General features: G+C 40.5%; 1 protein-coding gene across 1 annotated transcript in view; it reads left to right on the plus strand.

The window, feature by feature from the left end:
* LOC311006886 (proton myo-inositol cotransporter-like) overlaps positions 1-20,519 on the plus strand; it is a gene marked incomplete at both ends in the record, with an annotated part of 80,890 nt that overhangs the window by 22,320 nt on the left and 38,051 nt on the right. The window lies entirely within an intron of this gene.

A 20,519-nucleotide genomic window follows, 5' to 3' on the forward strand; every position in this document is an offset into this window, starting at 1 on the left:
CTTTTAGACGTTTTAACGCTCTCTTTATTGTCACAACCAATCACACTCTTTGCTTTGCTTCTCTTTTATCTGTTTTTATTCTGTTTAATTCAGCTCTCAATTTCATATATTTATAATATATATATATGAGAGTGTTAAAACGTCTAAATATTTTTGATCACCTTTTGTGACCCTTTGTTTCAGGAGTTTCCTGTGATGTGTCCAGATGCTTGAGACAGGAAAAAACTAAATGAATAACTTGCACACCCAAAGCCTGATTGCACACCCAAATTGAAAACCTGAAACAGCAATATTATAGTAGAAAATGCCTAACAAGTGTGAGGTTCTCACATTTAAGAAGCTGGTGCTCATATACAGTATAAAAACGTGTGGCTGGATTGGAACCGGAGTACTATTACTTTTCTTTATGGCATAGCCTACTGTACAAATAAACTGCAAAAGATTCCCAGAGAACTTCCTCAGTATACTTTCACATACTTTCCCCAATTAGTTTTCACCAAGCGTGTGCCAAGCCAAGGGCCAAAATGTCCAGGTTTTTTTTTTTTTTCCATTGAGCCTGAAATGTTGATCTATGTACTGATAATGTTGTAGAAGTAATTATTTAAGGTCACACAAGAAACAATACTAAGAGTGTATTGTTTCTTGTGTGACCTTAAATAATTGCTAATAATTATTATTGTTTCAAGTTGAAACAAAGTTAGAAGAAAATAATTTAGCAAGCTAGGTGCACGCGAGCTCAGGGAACTTTGTTCTCACTTGAATAAAACTCTTAATGGACTGAAATGATTGACAAACCTTTGAACAAAACGTCAGGGAAGAATAAAACAGCCAAGAATAGCAAGAATAGAAAGAAAGCTTAATTGATGTGTAGCTAGCTAGTCAGCGCTTAGTGCGTCGTCACTACATCACTAAAAGACACGTGGGTTCATTTTACTTTAGCTCTTTCTGTGGAATCTTGGTGAAATGTATCAGGTCCAAAACTGTGTGTTGTGTTACATGTGCTATGTAAAACAACTTGTGTTGAGGTAATGTGCAGGCAATAATAGCATAGGTGATGTTTAACGAATAGCAGGCTCTCCATCAACTTGTCTTTGTTGCCCTTTAGCTCTTGTTTGAGTTGTGTTGCCACACTGCAGTCGAGGTTTCTCACAGATGCTTGCTTCACTCTACAATCCACATAATTAACCTTTTCCTCTGGGAGACCTGGTCCTTTGGTTTGAAATCCTTCTGTGATTGGCCCTTGGCCCTTCTGACTTCGCCGGGCTCTGATCATGACCCTTTTCATAGATGAAGATGTTTGTGTTTGTGTGTTCACCTGGAAAAATAAAGGCACACCATGCCCCTTTGGTGACATGTCGGTTACCATGGAAACAGCACCTCACACTTACCCTCTTTCTCTCACCGCCGATGTAACAGTGATTATAGTGTGTGTAACCCTCCCATCCTCCCTCTCTCACACACACACACTTAACACATCATGAATGTCCCAAGGTGCAAAGGGCCCAGCGGTCAGAGAGCTGGTAATGACGGAGGGATTATAATAGAATTAACAGTGGTTATTATCACTTCCTGTCAAAGTCCAGTCAGTCTCCTATTTAGGACATATCTTATATGTAATACAACGTCTGAACATGTTGCTCAATAAGAAGTGACCTAATCAGGTACATAAAAGCTTTATGCTTTTTTAGTTCTAATTATTGAATCTAGGCCAACTCAGTCAGTTTGTATTGTAAATAAAAGGTTATTTCAACCCTAAATGTGCCTTTAAAAAGCTTAAAATTATTGACAGATACAAAGACCTACTAGTTTGCAGGTTAAGAGCGTGTGAACTAAAACTGCTTCACTTTGCTTGTTTTTTTTATTATTCTGGGAACACTGGATAAACCTCTCCCAGTTGATCTGATTGGTCTGGATGCTTCAAAACATACAGGTAACTCTGAGATTTATTCAGGCCAGAGACTATTCAGTGCTTTACAAACCAGTAATAGGATTTTACATTCTACCCTTTGACACACAGAAAGTCAGTACTTTGAGGCCAGTGTTAGTGCTCCATTTCCCTGGTGTTAGTGAGGACTCTGGCTGCAGCTCTCTGAGCTACAGTTTGACTGTATGTTGTTTGGGCAGAAAATCCTTCAATTCCTACTTCCTGCTATTACTGTAGGATGGTAGAAGGCTAATTTTATATTTATCTGACTGTGATGAAATGTCAGGAACAAAAATTCCATTTTTTTTTTTTACAGTTGTAGAAAATAGTGGTACAGCCTCCCATCGATTTGTTTAATGCACTTATTGTGCACAGTCACATTGTGCGTCATTCACGGTACGAGAGAAGAGAAGAAAACAGGCCCCAGAATGGAGCCTTGAGGAAGAAGTCCAAGTGTGATTTTTCTTCACTCAGATATATGATTACCATCTGACTCAAAATAGTCTGTATCTTGTACAATTAATACTTGAACAAATATAGTACAATTCACTATGAACCCGTATTGAGTCAGTCTGCCAGTATTATACATGTTATAGTCATCTTTGAGACAACCTTGATCTGAATGTATAATGGTATCAGTAATATGCATAACTTTAGAGCTGAGACTGTCTATACAGCATTGACAGGAAGTGAAGGTTGAGCTGGTGTGGGTGTGGAAATCCAGCTGAATAATTGCTTTGTGATTTCCTCCGTTTTAAATTTGCTGCTGTCATTTTGACATGCATCATTGCACACAGAAATGTGTAGACTGCTATCTGTGGAATATATAAAAGATTATCAGTATCAAAAATTCAAATCACTTTAATTTAACAACAAAATTAATCATTACACACTTCAGTTTAGCGCTGAGGTAATTAAAAACACTGAGTGGAGGGTTCTAGATGTTTATTGTATTGATATTCATCTCAACTGAAAGTGCAGTTGTTTTCAATTAAAGTTTCAGATAAAAACATAAAATCAATTTTTCTTGATAATGGAAAGAGTAATTAATATTGAAAGGACAGCCAGGGACCTGATATTTAATAAAGCTAAATTTAGTGTACCAAAGGCATTGTGTGACTCAGTCTGGCTGACGTACAACTGGAACCAGATTAAATAAAGTAGCTGTGTGCTTTGAGTCCACTTTGTTGATCCTGCTACCGTGTGTTTGACCATGGCTCCAGCTGCTTAAGATCACCACTATGTTTAAGTAAGCGCCATGGCGTCTGTCTTATCTCTGGCAGACACCTGAGCGATGATGTCTGTGGTTATTGCTGTTTAATAGTCAATCAATTTGGATAAGATTCATCTCAGCAGCTTTAACTAGCTTGTTGATTAATGAGCGGTGTGCAGAGGATGGACGGAGGGAGGTTGCTGTCTCAGTGTAGTCTATGGACCAGTCATTTCTTTTGTCAACTGATTTGCAACAGGTAGTGAAGGCCAGGTTCTACACAGAGCATGAATATGAAATGCATTCAACATGAGGAAACTGTTGAGTTCAGATTATTTTATTTTGATAAATATTCAGAATAATACGCTTGATTAAAGGTATTGATTAAAGGTATACACAGGATTGAATTTAGGTGTTTTTTGCAGCATAGCTTTTAAACTACATCTGATCAAATGTATTTATTTTTGCAGCTTTGTGTCTGGAGAATATACAGTATATATATATATATATATATATATATATATATATACATGTATACACACACACACACACACACACACACACACACACATACACACATATATTATATTATGAATGAATGAATTCCTTAATGATTGATTGATTGATTGATTGATTGATTGATTGATTGATTGATTGATTGATTGATTGATTGATTGATTGATTGATTGATTGATTGATTGATTGATTGATTGATTGATTGATTGAAGATGAATTCCTCATACATATGTGCACATGATCAAAAATAAGCTAGCTAACTAACTACATTTTTAAAATATGATATTTCCAAAAAATTGACAATTCTCAATACATGTTCACAAAACAACTTGTGAAGCAAAGATTTGGCATTTCTTGGCAGGTTTGGCACAACCTGCTCTGCCGCTGTCTGTCTTGCCCTGATTGTCTCAAACTAAAACCTTTCACTTACATCAACCAATGAGGGGAGGAGCATTAGCCAATCAGAAGTACAATGGTTATGTGTGGTTATGACATCCTAGGAAAAAAAACTGCCTCATAACAAACAACTGAGGAGGAGGATTTAGAAGCAGGTTTACACAATATGAACTGGAAAATAAGTGGTTACATGCATGTGTATACACGGCACTATATCAGTGATGAAGTGGACGTTATGAAAAGAACCCTGATCTTTTGAAACAAACTCAAGAAGATGATGATGTGTTGTCACCCTCAAGTCAATGAGCGATGATTACCATCTTTTGAGCCTGAGAGGTGCAGAGGAGGTGGGGGAGGAGAAGAGAAGAGGGGAGGAGAGAGGAGAGGAGAGGAGAGGAGAGGTCGAAGACAAAGAGAAAGTGGAGTGGAAAATGAAGGTGTTGGGGCAGCAATTATGATGGAGAAGCAATATTGTGGCAATATTGCAGGGCAGTTCTGTCAGCCATTATATTGCCATTTTTCATGAGAAACTTCATAGTGCACTGTATTGAACACATTGATTTCTGTGAAAGGCCTGTTCATAACCATTCTTGTTTCAAGCAACACTGAGCAGACTCAGGTAACCTTACAACAACAACAGCTGGCAGCCTCAAGCAGTAGATCCATTCATACACAGCAACCGTAGATGACCCTTCTGTAACAAAGAGATATGGAGAGGTTTTTTTTTAATTAGCAAAGCAATAAAAATGAAAGGAAAAGTTGGTACAAGTCAGAATATTGCTACATGTTTAATCTGGTGCTCAGAGCGTTCAGCAGACTGGAAGTCAGCCACCCACGGTGTTGTGCAAATATACTCTTCAGATGCACTAGCTCACAGTTCAGTTTACAAAGATTAAAATACATAGTTCCCTCCTACCCATCCAGCCCCAGCCTACAATCTGTGTCACTTCCCAAACTAAACAAATTACTGTATACTACCAGAATCCAAGAGATGAGAGTACACTCGTAGTGGTATTGTTTGAAATGCCAGCAGCAGACACATGCCAAATAAAAGCTCAGGCTGTGAAACATAATGTTTTTTATTATTACCCACACCCTCCGGTGTATATATGATTTTTTACCTACCTAATGATGTTTTCTTTTTAATAGCCATGGTATGAATTATAGATTTAAAGATGGCTATTAAATGCATCTTGTTTGAAGCTTGAAATCAGGCTGTAATCAGCCTGGGTAAATGGTTGTATCTTCTCAATCCACAGCTGTAGACAACTGTTGCCATTATGCCTTGATACTACTCCAGGATGGACACCTACAGCTACAGTGTGATACATACAGTCCATTGCATGGGACCTAGAAACTTAATTCCAGAAACAAAAGAAGAAGAAAAACTAGCATGGGGAATACAGTAATACTTGAACATCATTTTCTCCTGATGTGTTTGTGGTGCAAACAGCCCAGCGGGTGACAAGTATTGGGTTGCCGCTCAGGAGTCCGTGTGCTGCAGATCAAATCCTCGTGGGTTTGGGCAGATGATGAAATAACCATCACATAGACCCTCAAGGCCTTGCAGCGGTGTAGAAAAACACAAAAATTATGAATTGGTGAAAGTGAATCAAGACTGTGAATGGTCATGAAACCAGAGCAGTGATGTGAAAGCTGCTAAAACCACAGGACTTGGGTAGAGACTTTTTAAATCACTTCTAGACACTGACTTGATCCATTATTGATATAGATACTAGTTCAGCTTTAAAGGGATAGTTATCTGATGTGAGTTGGGTAACCAGACATGGTCAGTATGATGACTGCAGTAGAACTAGTCCGCTGAGGCAACAGACAACACAGTGCAATATGGTGCTGCTCTGCATGGAGCCTCCAGAAAAGTGTTTTAGATGCTTTTAAAAGATGCCCAACAAAACAATCCAGTATCTGTTTGCTCCATGTAGAATATTTTCAGTGGATTATCCTGTCAAAACAGAAATTTCCTCATTTTTTCCTCAACTGCTGGACCACTGTGTTATGCACAGACACACCAACAGCACACACTGATTGATGCCGCAGAGGTAGATCAGAGTGAATGAGAAAGAACTCAACTTCCCTTGTTTTGATGGGAGGATGAAGTGCCATCAGTATGAAGTGAACATTTAAACAAATATTGGATTGTTTCAGTGGGCATCCTTTAAAAGCACAGCAGCACACAACTCTCACATAATACCATGTTAAATAACCTTTACTAACGCTTTAAAGAAGAACTATGCAATCTGGTCGCTTTTTCACTGTTTTGCTAACCCTCCTCACAGCCATGTGCATTTGTTTTAAATGAAGCTGACAAGAAAGCAACCCATGGAGCGGTGGATATCGTTTTATATCATAAACATTGTGTAAATATGTGTATATTAATGTAGTCTTATCGGTTATAAATAAGAGGCGTGTTTGTGTCGTGGTGCTGCCAAGACAAGATCTGGGACACCGGATCGGAGGCACTGATCTTGTAAGGTTCGTTTTTGGCCAAGAGACACTAGGTGGAAGGCAGAGATCCTCCATTCTCCCTCGTAACAAGTCATTTAACCATCACAATTACTTGGAAGCTAAGTAAGGTAAAAATCTTGTATAGTTCCTCTTTTAAGAGCAGCACAAATATATCTGGGGGAGTATGCCTTTAAAGTCTGTTTTTCCAGTCTCTACAAATCGTTTTGAACAGAAGAGATGAACAAAATCACTCAATGTCGAGCACTTTGACGTCAGTTTAGTGCGGTATAATCACTACGTTATGTAAGATGCTTGGCAGACAAACAAGCTCAGCTGAAGGAGTACAGCTTCATTTGAAAGTTAGAAAAGCAGCGGGTGTACAGATTGATTTGAAATGGGGACTGAACCATCACACACATCATCAGCTGAGGTGTTATAGAGCCTATTTCATATTTATTTATTCATATTAGTCTGAAGACAGTTGTTTTTTTGTCCGTGTTAATTTGTCAGTTCTTAAACCTGCCTCTGTGTTTGTCTTAACCATCTGTCTCCAGGTAATTGACCGGTACAGTGTGTTAGCTATCAATAAGTGTTCTGCATTTATGTTCCTGCTGCGTGGTTATGAATGATTAATTTCATGCCATTATAAACTCCGCGCATATGAAACACACGGGCACAAACGACTGGCACACACACACACACACACACACCTGATAGATGTTTGAAGGAGTTCTCGCATCTACCTCCATCGCAGTCCTAATTCTCCCACTGATCTTTAATAATTCAAGATATTTGAACATTTTATGAAACTCCACTGCTGCTCTGGGTCTGTTTAAACCCACGAGAAAATCACTATGGTACCAGAGCTTCATACAGAGAAAAAAATATTTTGAGTCACCAAACAACAGCCCCATTAATGTCTCCAAGTTTAAAATGACCCATACTGTATGTGTTCAATTATATTAACAATATGAGTCATTAAGCATGACTAATACATATAAAAGGTTTGAGTGTGGGAATTATCTTTCTCTTTACTTTGGACTCTGTAGGCCTACAAAGTACTGTATAAAAACAAAAGTATGAATGCGTTCAACCGCAGATTCAAGTGATGGTGCTGATTATGGATTCACTATTCATCAGTAGCAGAATTTTTATTGATCTCCAAAATATTAGCAGACACTCGAAGGTGGATCACAGTTTTCATTACTTTACTGTTGAACAATCCATTCGCTTAATACACACTGAGGAACACAGGGATTGCTTTTCTGTTTTTAGCAGAAAGAACAGGCAAGCAGAAAAAGTTCAGAGGAGTTAGGGAAACGTTAAGCAGCTTATAGGTCTGAAAGTTATGAGATGAATTGCTGATGACAGAGGGAAAGAATGCATCTGGTGAAATACATTTTAATGGGAAATGTAATGCATTGGAGCAAGATAATGAGTTCTTTTTTTGGTTTTGAGGTTGGACTATTGCATTTCAAGACGGATGAAAGGAGAATGTGAAGAGGAAATTGAAGGCTGGAAGAATAGTTGGAGCCCATTTACTTTCTTGTCAGGAGTTAAATGGACAGATTGGTGCTCGTCTCAGTGTAGCGCTCTCTCAGTGCTCCTCAGAAATAACCCCCTGTAAAAACCACCACACTTTGTATTGATTATTGAGTAACAAAGATGTAACACTTTAATTGGTGAGCTTCAGATTTTGTCACCTTTCAGACACACCCAGGCTAGCTGTTCCCCCGAAGCTAAGCAAACCATCTCCAAGCTCCAGCTTCATATTTTAAAGGGATAGTTCACCCAAAATTGAAATTGCATTCATTATCTCCTCCCCCTCATGTGGACTAAGGGCTGGGAGAAGTTTCAGAGTCCTCCGTGGCTTCTCTGAGTTACAGGGGGTCTCGGCGTAGCAGTGCATGTCCATATAACAGTTGCAAATGGATACCAACTGTCTTCGTAACAAAAAGACACACCAAAAAACATCCAAATACCTCCATGCTGCTTGTACGTAATGTCCGTCTTGTATTGAAGCCCCGAAATGCAAAATTGTCCCGAAAAAAAATTAATAAGTCTATATTTCAAGCTTGTTTTGTAGCGGAAGCTTCTGGAAGCTTCTCTGTCCTCTTCCTCCTGGGAAGAGGACAGACCCTGGTTTGTCCAAATTTGACGAACTGGGAAGAGGAGCTTCCACAAAAAAGCTTGAAAAATAGACTTATTAAATTTTTTCTGGGACAATTTTGCATTTTAGGGCTTCAATACAAGACTGATATTACATACGAGCAGCATGGAGGTATTTGGATGTTTTTGGTGTGTCTTGTTGTTACGGAGACAGGTGTCCATTTGTAACCGTTATATGGACATGCACTGCTACGCCGAGACCCCCTATAACTCAGAGAAGCCACGGAGGACTCTGAAACTTCTCCCAGCCCTTAGTCCACATGAGGGTGAGTAGATAATGAGTGAAATTTCAATTTTGGGTGAACTATCCCTTTAAGGACAGATACATACATTGTATTAGTTGTCCTTATTAGCTCTCTTGAGAGAAAACTAATGTGATCGTTTAAAGGTAGAGTAGGAGATCCTGGAAAAACGGTTCATGCAGGCTACATTTTGAAAATGTAAGTCCAAGCCCCTTTCTTCAGACTTCTCTCACAGGAACCTGCAATGCTTGTTCTTTTCAGCCACAACGTTGCTGCAACTGTCTCTGTGAATTTAGCAAGCTAGCATAAGCTGTGGCTCTGGTGTTGTCTTCTCCGTATTGTACATCGATGAAGCCTCTGAGCATGCGCGTGATTAGTGCACGAAGAGGGGGGAGGAAGGGGCAGACGGCAGTTTGATAGACGCATCATGATCCAATTAATTCATTTGTGGCATTCAAAATGATTGTATGGTGTCTTTACAGGATTGTCTGTTCCACAGGTTACTGACATTTTTTGTTTTTGTGAAAAAGCATTAAATTACTGTAATTGCAGTTGGGGTGTGAAGAGAAAAAAAATGCTCCAGAAAAAACATATCCTCCCCTAGCTAGCTAGAAAATGTCAAATTGTTCTGTTCAATAGTAAGAAGAATCACTGTTCAAGGTAATCCTTTACTGTATCTAAATTGCAATTTAATTCATTCATTCATTTTTGTGATTCTCTCATTTTGTTCAGTTATTTATTTATTTACTTAGTTATTTTATTTTATTTTTTATTTTATTTTTTCCCATTTGTAAGATCGGATATCACAGGTTGACTACTAATTTGATATCTGGCCATTCAGCCTTGTCTGTGTGTGTGTGTGTGTATGTGTGTGTGTGTGTGTGTGTGTGTGTGTGTGTGTGTGTGTGTCCTGTAATGTGTTTCACTGTATTTCTGTCTTTTTTTTCTTTACTTGACGTTGTATCATTGTATCATTTTGCAGAAGGACCCCCTCGAAAATGAGATGATTCATCTCAAGGGGCTATCCTGAATAAATCAATTCAAATTTACTGAATCCATTTGGTTTCTGTTAGCTAGCGCTATATTGCTATTTTGCTTTCACCAGTGATAGTTGAGGCTAATAAGACTCAATTAGAAAGTGAGTTGTGAGTGTCTGCGTCACGTCTAAACGTAGCAAGAGATGGGTGTCACAACTGTTAGTGGATGTAGCCTCAGGGCCGCAGCGCAGCGCAGCCCGCTTCTAAAGACAGCTGATCTTACAACTTGTGAAACGCCCTTCCACCCACACCTTCCCTACATTGTAGCTGAGGGCTGCATCTGAATTTTTGTGCTTTAACTTTTAAAGACAGTTCATGTGACAGACACTTCAAGGAGAAACAGCAGAACAATCACGTTTGATAGTGCAACCTTTTTGCAGACCAGACCAGACCGGTTTATCTTTAGCACATCACCACCTTCCGATGTGTCAGTCTTAGACAGCAAAGTGATTGAGTTGTCTGAAAGGTTGAAGGAGTGTGCTTTAAGTGTAGTGCACTTGTTCAGCCTTGACTCTTCATCGTTAAAACCATAATGAAGGATAAGTAAAAGAAGGCTTTTAATGGCACCGTAACCTTCTATGAACTGCAGAGCGTGAACGTGATTGAAAAGGCTATTCTAACACAAAGCCATTCACTGGTGACGATGCTGTTGCAGGGTCCTATAGTTTCCAGATGCAGCAACAGCGGTGAGGAAGTGACTCATCCAGAGACGTTTTATTCAATTAAAATACGCTTGATGGGAAATGTTTGGGGCACAGAAACTCCAGTGAGCTCTGGCTGAAATTAACAAGCACAGTAATGGTTATGACTCATATGTTCCATCTGTAGAGGTGGGTTTATTAGGTAGGTAAATTATTTTTTAGCAAAAGTATTATCCAAATAGGCTTTAATGGGAAATGAGAAATTCAGATGATGTAGGTAACAGTGCCTATGTTTCCTGTTTCCCCTCGCGCCTCTCTGACCTTTTATCTCGCTTATTTGTGTATGTGTATGTGTGTGTTTGTGTGTGTGTGTGTGAGTGAGGAAGACCCTTGCCACATTTGCATTGGGGCAGGTAACTGGGAAGTCATGAATCTCAATAACTCATTTAGATTGATTACCAGCAGACTTCGGAATGGCTCTAGAGGTTTTATTACTGGCCTGATACAAACATGGGAATGGATGTGTGAGTGTGTGGATGTGCGTGTGAAGCATGGATGTATTGGTGTGAGGTTGCAGCTGCCTTAAAGGAAATGATTCACCATGATGCATTTTTAGCAAATATATATGTGGTGGTGGTGGTGGTGGTGGTGGAGCTTTCTCCCAACCATGAGCCATGATACCTGCTTAGACCAATAGTTGCTGCCTCAAATAATCAAATCAATACAGCAGAAAAACTGCTTTTGATATTTTATGTGAGCTTGATGTTAAAGCCTAACAGCAAGAATATTATTTCACTTGTAGATGCAGTGTAAATGCATAAATTGAAAAAAAAAAAAAAAAAGCCCTATCCAAACTGATGCAGCTGATATTTTGTTTTTCTAACATTTTAACCTGGCAGGACGCTCTGAAAATCCATTGAGCAAGCAGCTGTGGTGTGTGAGCTTTCTGTATACAGTCCAGTAAACACTGCTCAAGCCTCTTCATTTCTGATCACTGTCACTGGGGCTGTAGACGGTGAAAAAAAGCAACCAAAACAGTGAAAAAGGACCGGACTTGCAGCGTTCTTTTTAAAGGGATAGTTCAACATTTTGGCAAATTGGCCCATTGCCATAATCCCTATAGTTTTAGCAGTAGATTCGTTACCTTTAATTGTCGGTGCTATTTTTAGAACGGTGGAGCAGAGCCGTGAGCTGCTCAGAGCTACGCTACGGAGGCTCATGGGATTTCTTGGTTTCCCTCATCAAACTCATCAAATACACAATCCAACAACTCCACAACGCTCTGGTGGACAAGTTGTGACCTGCACATTCACATGATAATAATGGAACGTCACAAGTGTTTTCGAGGTAAATTCATGCAAAACCACTGATGCGAATTCCTGTCGAGGGCAGTTTTTCATCAAGCAGTCTCTGACTTCACCTCTAAAACAACTCTGTCTGGTAACGTTGTGTTATTATCTCATAGTGTGGTGAATGTGCAGCTCACAACTTGTCCACCAGAGCATTGTGGAGTTGTTGGATTGTGTATTTGATGAGTTTGATGAGGGAAACCAAGAAATCCCATGAGCCTCTGTAATGTAGCTCTGAGCAGCTCACGGCTCTGCTCCACCGTTCTAAAAATAGCTTGCACCGACAATTAAAGCTACAAACCTACTGCCTATATACCGACTATAGGGATTATGGAAATGGGTCAATTTGCCAAAATGTTGAACTATCCCTTTAAAGTAGCTGATTCATAAACATGACTTTAACCTTTCATGAATATATGGTATGTATCTTGTATTTGTCATATGGTGTGGAATAATAAGCTTGGTTCAAGTGCTGCTAATGGCTCTTTGTTTTCTTCACATCAGCACAGTTTGAAGTTTCCCTTCAGAAGACAGATCTCTGTAAGATCTCGTGTCTCTTCAGCACAAATTTGTTTCCTTGTTCAATATTCGAACGTCCCCTCAGAGCCAGCACTTCAGACGTACGCTGAGAAGTTTCAAAGGAGTTTTTCATTCACCCTCTCTCCCGCTGTTGCAGCTTGTGTCTTTCTCCTGAAATGAACTTCTCTGGTCATTCTGTACTTGAGACCTAATGCATTTCTTATCTGCATCTGTCTCTTTGTCATTTTGTCTGTGCCGCGGATTGTTCAGAACATTTTCTTTGCTCGTGTGGATCGATCAAACATTGATTTATTTGCCTAATCATGGTTTAGAGGCTTTGTTTTGATCAAAGGTGTCTGGGCACATCGTGAGCAGCCTCTCATCTACCGTGTCTCACAATTGTGCAGAATGAGTGTTACTTCAACTCGCTCCGTTTGCCTCAAGGCTGCTCATACAAGAGAGGAGAATGTGTTTAAAAAGACATTTTGACAAGATCAGAATCTGAGAAGTTCTTTCGTGTTTGCCACTGAAGAACTTTTAGTTGTGTTTAAGTCGAGAGATCAACTTTTTCAAGGTTGATTTATTATAGTTTTTTTTTTTTTTTTTACCCATGGTTAATGTGACTACCGGTTAAGAGCATCCCTCATGGTGTGATGCTCCTGTGGTTGTGCAGTAACAAACAAAATAACAACATCTGTACAAGCAGTCTGAATAACTTCAACTAAAACTGTGTGTTAGGATGTCACGGCAATTAACACAGCAGCAGGTTAAATATGGATGGTAGCCTGTTTCCCATGACAACAGATCCTTTTCCCCCTGTGGTTTTAATCTCACCTCTTTTAACTCCCTGCATCGATGACAGCAGCTTGTCTCCATCCCTTCTCCGTTCCCTTCCCTTACTCTTCATTTCCTCTGCTCTCATCTTTTTATTCATCTTTCCTCCCTCCTACCCCCACAATTTCTTTCTTTCTTTTTCATTTGTCTTCTTTTTCTTTCTGCTCTTTCCTCCATTACTCTCCTATCTCAATTCCTCTGTTCTGCTTTACCTTTCTTTTCTCCTCTCCTCTCCTCTCCAAACATATTTGACCAGTCTAAACTAACTCTGGCCGTGCAGGAGAACCAGATCAGATTCAGATCACAAGCCACGTCACTGAGAGGACGTGAAGGTCGTCTCTGTACCTTTTGAAATGCAGATCACACTTTCCTTGGCTGCTGCCCGAACAGACTCTTTTACCAATGAGTCTCCTAGAAACGCTGATGTGGCCAATCATTCTGCCTTTGTGAGTGATGTTTGCTGTTACACAGATTGGTGCGCAGACTGAGCCCACTGTCTGCGTTCAGGCTGCGTGTGTGTACCATCTGTTTAGAAATGGACTCTTGACTTGAGTGGAATGTGACTGAGCATCCACGTCGTCCTTTGTGCAGCTGATTGAAAGGAAGTGTTGTCGGTGTTATCCTCCACCGGTCACTTATATTATGTTCAGTTCAATTTTGTATTCATTTGATTTGCTCTGTTTGCGTGGATGTTCGGTGCAGTGGTGCTCTGCAGGGTGGTCAGGAAATAACCATACGTAAATCAAGAAGGATGCCACTGATACAAGGTTCAGATAAGAACAACAATAAACTTTTTCCCACAATAAAGTCATAATTGGCAAGTGAGAGGCTGTTATACATTATATGGTTGTACTTTTCAAGGAGGTCCAGTTAGATGAGGTTTCCGTTACATTTTTTTTTTTTAAGTATATTTTTTGCCTTTTATTTGATAGCACACAGTCGAGGTAGACAGGAAAGGGGGAGGCAGAGAGAGGGGGAATGACACGCAGGAAAGGGCTGCCCGACGCAGGATTCGAACCAGGGCTCTGCATGTGTCGGTGCAAATCTCGCGCGATTTCCCGATCGCTGGAACAGTTCCTTGTCACTTATTGACCCCTCATATAGCGATGAAACGAAAGCCACTGCTCAATGAGGTGCCATGCCTATCACACCCTTCATAGTGCAGTGGGACTTGTAAGTTGAGAACATCTCACTCTGGAGGAGAGCTCAGTGCAATCAATAATGACCTGTGTGTCAGGAAAGTCTTGCTGTATCCATCCAGATGCTCACGGAGCCCAACAGCGTGTAGAAGTAGTTGGTCCAAGAGGAAATGATGCGACTTACAGTGGAGGAGGAGATGTTGAATCTGTTTGCCAAGTCTCTCTCCTTTAGACCAGCAGACAGATAGATGAGGAAGAGGAAAAGCTCATCGATGGGTAGCAACGCCTGCCTCTGGTTAGGATAAAATGTCATACAAGATCTCATTCATTGACAGACACAGACAGAGAGACACAGACATACACAGACACAGACAGACAGACAGACATACACAGACACAGACAGTAGATGTGCAAAGATTTTTGTTAATTAAAAAAAACATTCAAATGCATGTGTAGCTGATAATACAAACCATTTGTGTATGATGGACATCAGGGACAGTTTCATTCATTCTCTCAGCAGCTTTGACCCTCCATGTCCTAATCATTTTGTGCACAGATGTCTCAATCAGTCTCCAAAAAGTCATAAGATGACGGTAACTGGTGAATCTATGAGGACAGAAAGCAAAGTGTTATAGATTGTTAATATTTATTTAAATTTTAATTTAAAAAATATCAGGGCTCTCAAGTTTTGAATTCAGGCAAGAATTAGTAATTCAGACAATAATTAGTAATATTAATAATAGTGTTAATACATAATATTACTAGTGTTGTAATAATTGTTCAGACTTACAGAATAATCCCATACACTTGATCTTTGTGGGGGGAGGGAGTAATCATTCCAGTTAAACAGAACAAGCACAGCTCCTTTCTGTAGTCTTCTCCTTCCCCCTAAGTCTTAGGTGGGATGAGCTGCTCGTCAGCAAAATGACGACTGCAGACCTTTGTGTGACTACTTATCGTGTATTGTTCCCGACGAACATTCACTAGCCATCGCTTTCGCAGCTCCACGTCGTTCGGGAATGTATGAAAACTTAACGTGCCGTTGTACTTGGCAGAGGCCGTACACTGCGGAACACAACAATGTTCGTTGTATTGTTTTTCTTGTTTCTGAAAGAAGACTTTCTCTTTACTGAGACTCATTATCACTGCCACCAAGGTAAACAGGAAGTAAGACGGAAGTATGAGAGCCGTATTACGGGGTTCCATCCGGATATGACGTCAAGTCGCTACGTGCAAAGAGCCTATTTGGGCTGCTTTTCTCAGCCATCGCTCAGAAATGAGCATGAAATCCGTTCTCCTGTAACTCTGTAGTTCTGCAGAAAAGTGTGCTGATTTTTTCCGGCAACAGCGAGACGTGAGTAACGTGAATAAACAGGGACAGAGGGAGGTGGATGCAGAACTAGACATGAAGGCATCTGATTGGAGTTTTATCAGTCCTGCAGCTGCCAGAGAGCTGTGATTTTTTCCGTTCCTTTTTCTGATGACATAATGTATTGATTCCTCTGAAATTAGACGGACCAAAGGGTTTTCTATGGAGTTTTTCCTCAGTGGATGTGAGGGTCTAAGGACAGAGGATGTTGTTATGATGCCATGTAAAGCCCTTTGAAACAAACTGTTTGTAAAAACGGGTTATACAAATAAAATTGCCTTGCCTTGTCATTTCACCAAGTATAACAAAACGTGCTTCTGAACAGGATTACATACCTTAAAGCAGAAGTGAGTGATATATTTGTGTTAATATAAGTCTTAAATAGTTATATCTTCCGACAGCAATCACTTACATAGAGTGTTTGGACTGAAACACGGGTCTCTCAGTCCCTCTGCTCTGCTCTGAGCCGAAGAGAAAACATTTATCGTATCCTACAGTTTTTATCCAATGAGGAGAGAGAACGGCATGCAGGGCTGTGTGTGCAGCCAAGGAACGCCGTGAATGTGGTGACGTAGCGACGAGGACTGTTATGGTGCGTTCAAGGAAACTCGTATTTTTCCGACCGTGAAGTGGTACCAGTTCGATCTGGTACGAGTTCACCGGTCGGAAGTTACGAGTGGCCGTTATAGTGACTTTCACCGGTAAAACAGGTCGGAAAAACACGAGTGGGTTGCCTGGAACGCTACAAAGTCGTAAGTTGTGACTTGAAGCTGTAATTTACGATTTCAAAAGCCTACCTGGAACGCAGCATTAGCGAAAACGACCGGATCACTCACTTCTGCTTTAACTTTAAGTAGAGAAAAACATAAGCTATGTTGTTACTGGAGATGAGCTGTTGAAGAGTACCAATGTGCATGCTAATGTTGGTTATGTAGCAACAACACATTTTATATGTAGCACCTTTAAGTAGAAAAACTGAAAAACTAAGTTTCCCAGAAATCTAACTGTCCTCTAACCCACCTGACCTGAGCTGTGGCTTGTTAAGAAACTGTGTAATAAAAGATTCATACAATAGACTTATAGATTGATGAGTTTTTAGCTTTGAGTTGCTGCCACTCCAAACTGTGTCGACAGCCTTCAGACTAACAGTGAATAGGACGTGGGTCATTGTGCTGCAGAACAAATAGTGAATAGAGAAAAAGCAACAGTGACAAATAGAAAACAAAAGATCTTCTTTCTCCCAGTTCTCCTCTCTTCCGTTTCCCTGTGGGGTTAAAGCTGCTTGTTAATAATTGAGCAAGGAGAGTTTTTGCAATGGCAGATCTATCATGATTCCCCCTCTGCGCCTGTCATCAGGCCTGCACATATAGAAGGGCACTGAAGCAGCCTCTTTCACACATCTTAACTCTTAAATTAAGTTGTTTTTTTGGTTTTTTTTGGTTGGTGGGGAGGGGGTTGTTTCACCATTTGAAATGTGTTAATGATTATCTCAGCTGGTAGGAAAGACATTGGAACAGACTGAAATCTCCACATGACAGATGAAACAGGAGGTGTGAAAATATGAGATACAGTATTTGAACGGTAATGTGTGTATATTTAGTTCAAATGCACTTCTCTAGTCCATGTATTATAAAGCTAAACAACTGCAATCAACTGACATGCAACACCAAAATACATTTCCAAGACTTAGATTACTGTAAAAAAAAAAAGTGATGGTATATGTGTGTGTATTTCTGCACACACACACTAGTTATTTTCCTCCTCTAGTCCCTCAGGACTAACTACACCACTGGTCAAACTGGCAAAAGCGAGAGCTGATTCTTGCATAACATTGGTGTGAGTTGTCGTCTGGAGGCAGGAAATTACTTCTGTTCAGAAAATGACAAATAGTCACATCCTTAAACTCTTTGCTGTGTTACATTTCATCTAGTGATGGACACCGTGTCTGAGGAGAAAGCTGTCTAAGTGCTGAATAATAGAAATCTCAGTTGGAAAATCAGATGGAGTTTAAAAATGCATGCGCCCGTGTCGCGTCCCTCTTTCAACTTCAGGTGCCTCAGATGGTTTGATTCATAACCAGGCAGCAACTTCTCCACATTTTTCAAACCAAAATGGGAAAAGTTACACAGCCTGGGTTCAGTTTATTTCCATCTCTTTTTTCCTTTGTCTCCCTTTGTGTAACACTCATCGCCACCAGGACGCAGGCACAACATGGGCGACAGACAGGAAGATCTGAAAGGCACAGGCAGCCTCCTGCGCTCTACTGATTGATTTCCTTGATGCTATTAGTTTCAACCTGGAGAGATGTTGGTTTTGTTGACACTCACACTGAGACTGAATCTTTCAGAAATGCTGTTGTGACAGCAGCTCCCCATGACACAAAGTTTTCACTGTCTGCTATTCCAGTGTGCGGTAGCTGCTTTAGTTTTCACAGCGTGGGGTGCTGATGAACAAGTACAGACCTGTGATAAGGATTTAGAGAGGAAGCCACATTATAAGTAAATCAAATTAAAGGGGCCAACAGCTTTGTTCCATCAGTTGCATCCAAGCACATGGAGAATGTCTATAGGCAAAGGGCACTGAGGAATGTTAAACACAAAGAGACTGGATACTCTACTGAAGTGAAGCAAAGCAAAAAAAGTCGTTTAACAGCAGGTGGTGTAGAGTTAATGGAAGAAGTCTTAAAGCAGAAGTAAGTGATCCGGTCGTTTTGGCTAACTTCCTGTCAGCGGATGGAGTTAGCAGTCCCCGCCCTCGTCCCTACGTCACCACATTCACGCGCATCCCTTGGCTGCATACACAGAGTGGACCGCCCCTTTATGCCGTTCTCTCTCCTCATTGGATAAAGGTTGTAGGATACAAGAAAAGTTCTCCTCGGCTCAGAGCAGAGTGACTGAGAGACCCGTGTTTCGGTCCAAACACTCTATGTAAGTGATTGCTGTTGGAAGATATAAGTATTTAAGACTTATATTAACACAAAAATATCGCTTACTTCTGCTTTAAATTTTCAAGAATGAAACAACAGCTTTGATCAGAAATTGAGCTGCACAGATCTGAAATTGTGAAGAAGTGTTTTTAACACCAGGTGCTGATCAAGAGAAAAGCTTTGGTTGATGTTACATAAGCTTTTTCAAACCTCTCTTACATCTGTGCAGGGTTTGAACATTTGGTTAAAGCAGAAGTAAGGTGAATGTTTGTGTTAATATAAGTCTTAAATAGTTCTATCTTCCGACAGCAATCACTTCTATAGAGTGTTTGGTCTGAAACACGGGTCTGTCAGTCACTCTGCTCTGCTGTAAGCCCAGGAGAAAACTTTCCTTGTATCCTACAACCTTTATCCAATGAGGAGAGAGAACGGCATAAAGGGGCGGTCCTCTCTGTGTGTGCAGCCAAGGGATGCGCCTGAATGTGGTGGTGACGTAGGGACGAGGGCGGGGACTGCTAACTCCATCGGCTGACAGGAAGTTAGCCAAAACCACCGGATCGCTTACTTCTGCTTGAAGTTCTGCTATGATGTCGGTATATTTTTCTGTTAGTGTGAGACCTATGTGAGAGTGACTCCATCTACCCACTCTCAGCGGCCTTAGATAAACACAGCTGCTCCCCTCAACCTGCAGACAGGAGTCTGAGATACTGGTGAGATTTGATCAGCTCCACTTAAAATGCTGCCTCGACTAACACGACAGGTCCAGAGGTGAATCTCAATTATCTGGGGAGAGAAAACCAATCAAGATTCTTGCTTCCAGGAAAACATGATTACTATTTTTGACGGTTATATCCCTATGTCACATGTAGTTTCTTCATCATATTATCAAACTAACACACCCCACACGGTCAGAGGCACATGGCAGCTCCTTGTGACTCACTCACCAGTGCTTGACAGCATCCTCTTTGGCTGATTTGATTTTCTTCACCCTCTTGACATACCGCGCCAACACTTGATGTTAAGGTGCAGGTGATATTATGGACAGCTTTCTCAAGTGCTCCAGGGAGAAAAAAAAAGAGAAGAAAAGAGAGACGTCTTCTATATGAAAATTACAGCCTGTTGCTATAACCTGAGTTTAGTTCATTAGACAGAGGAAACCAACATGTTAACTGACACAGAGTTGAGAGTTTGTAAAAAATGACTTAAGGGGCCAATTTGAATATGGAGATGTTCTGCTAAGATTTTAATCATCCCAGTGCGCCTGTAATCATGTCCAACAGAGGACAGCTTCCTGCTATGTTTAATTAGTCTCTTTAAATTGTGCAAATTGTACATATAATTTGATACTTTGGGAAAGATATGCATTCATCTGCAGAGATGAGAAGATATCAAAGCAGACATTAGCTGCAGTTTTACACCGGTCTGTTGACACATCTGGAGATGTTTTCACAAAGTGGCAGACTGTGACTCTAAGTACAACTCCGAGGCCGATGTGAAGAGTTTTTATAACCTGCCTGTTCACATCAGTCTAAATGATGTGAGCAGGAGGTGGTGACCTTAGAGTGGCACACAAACCGGAAACAGCCAGGCTGTCTCTGTCCAAGGCTAAGATTACATCAGCACCACAGAATATTGTCAGTTTACATGTTAAAGCAGATATCAGCTTCACGGCCGTTTCGGCTAATGCTGCGTTCAAGGCAGGCTTTTGAAACCGTAAGTTACAGCTTCAAGTCACAACTACGACTTGGTAGCGTTCCAGGTAACCCGTAGCTCGTGTTTTTA

Source organism: Trachurus trachurus, assembly GCF_905171665.1.
Source record: "Trachurus trachurus genome assembly, chromosome: 23".
NCBI lineage: Eukaryota > Metazoa > Chordata > Actinopteri > Carangiformes > Carangidae > Trachurus > Trachurus trachurus.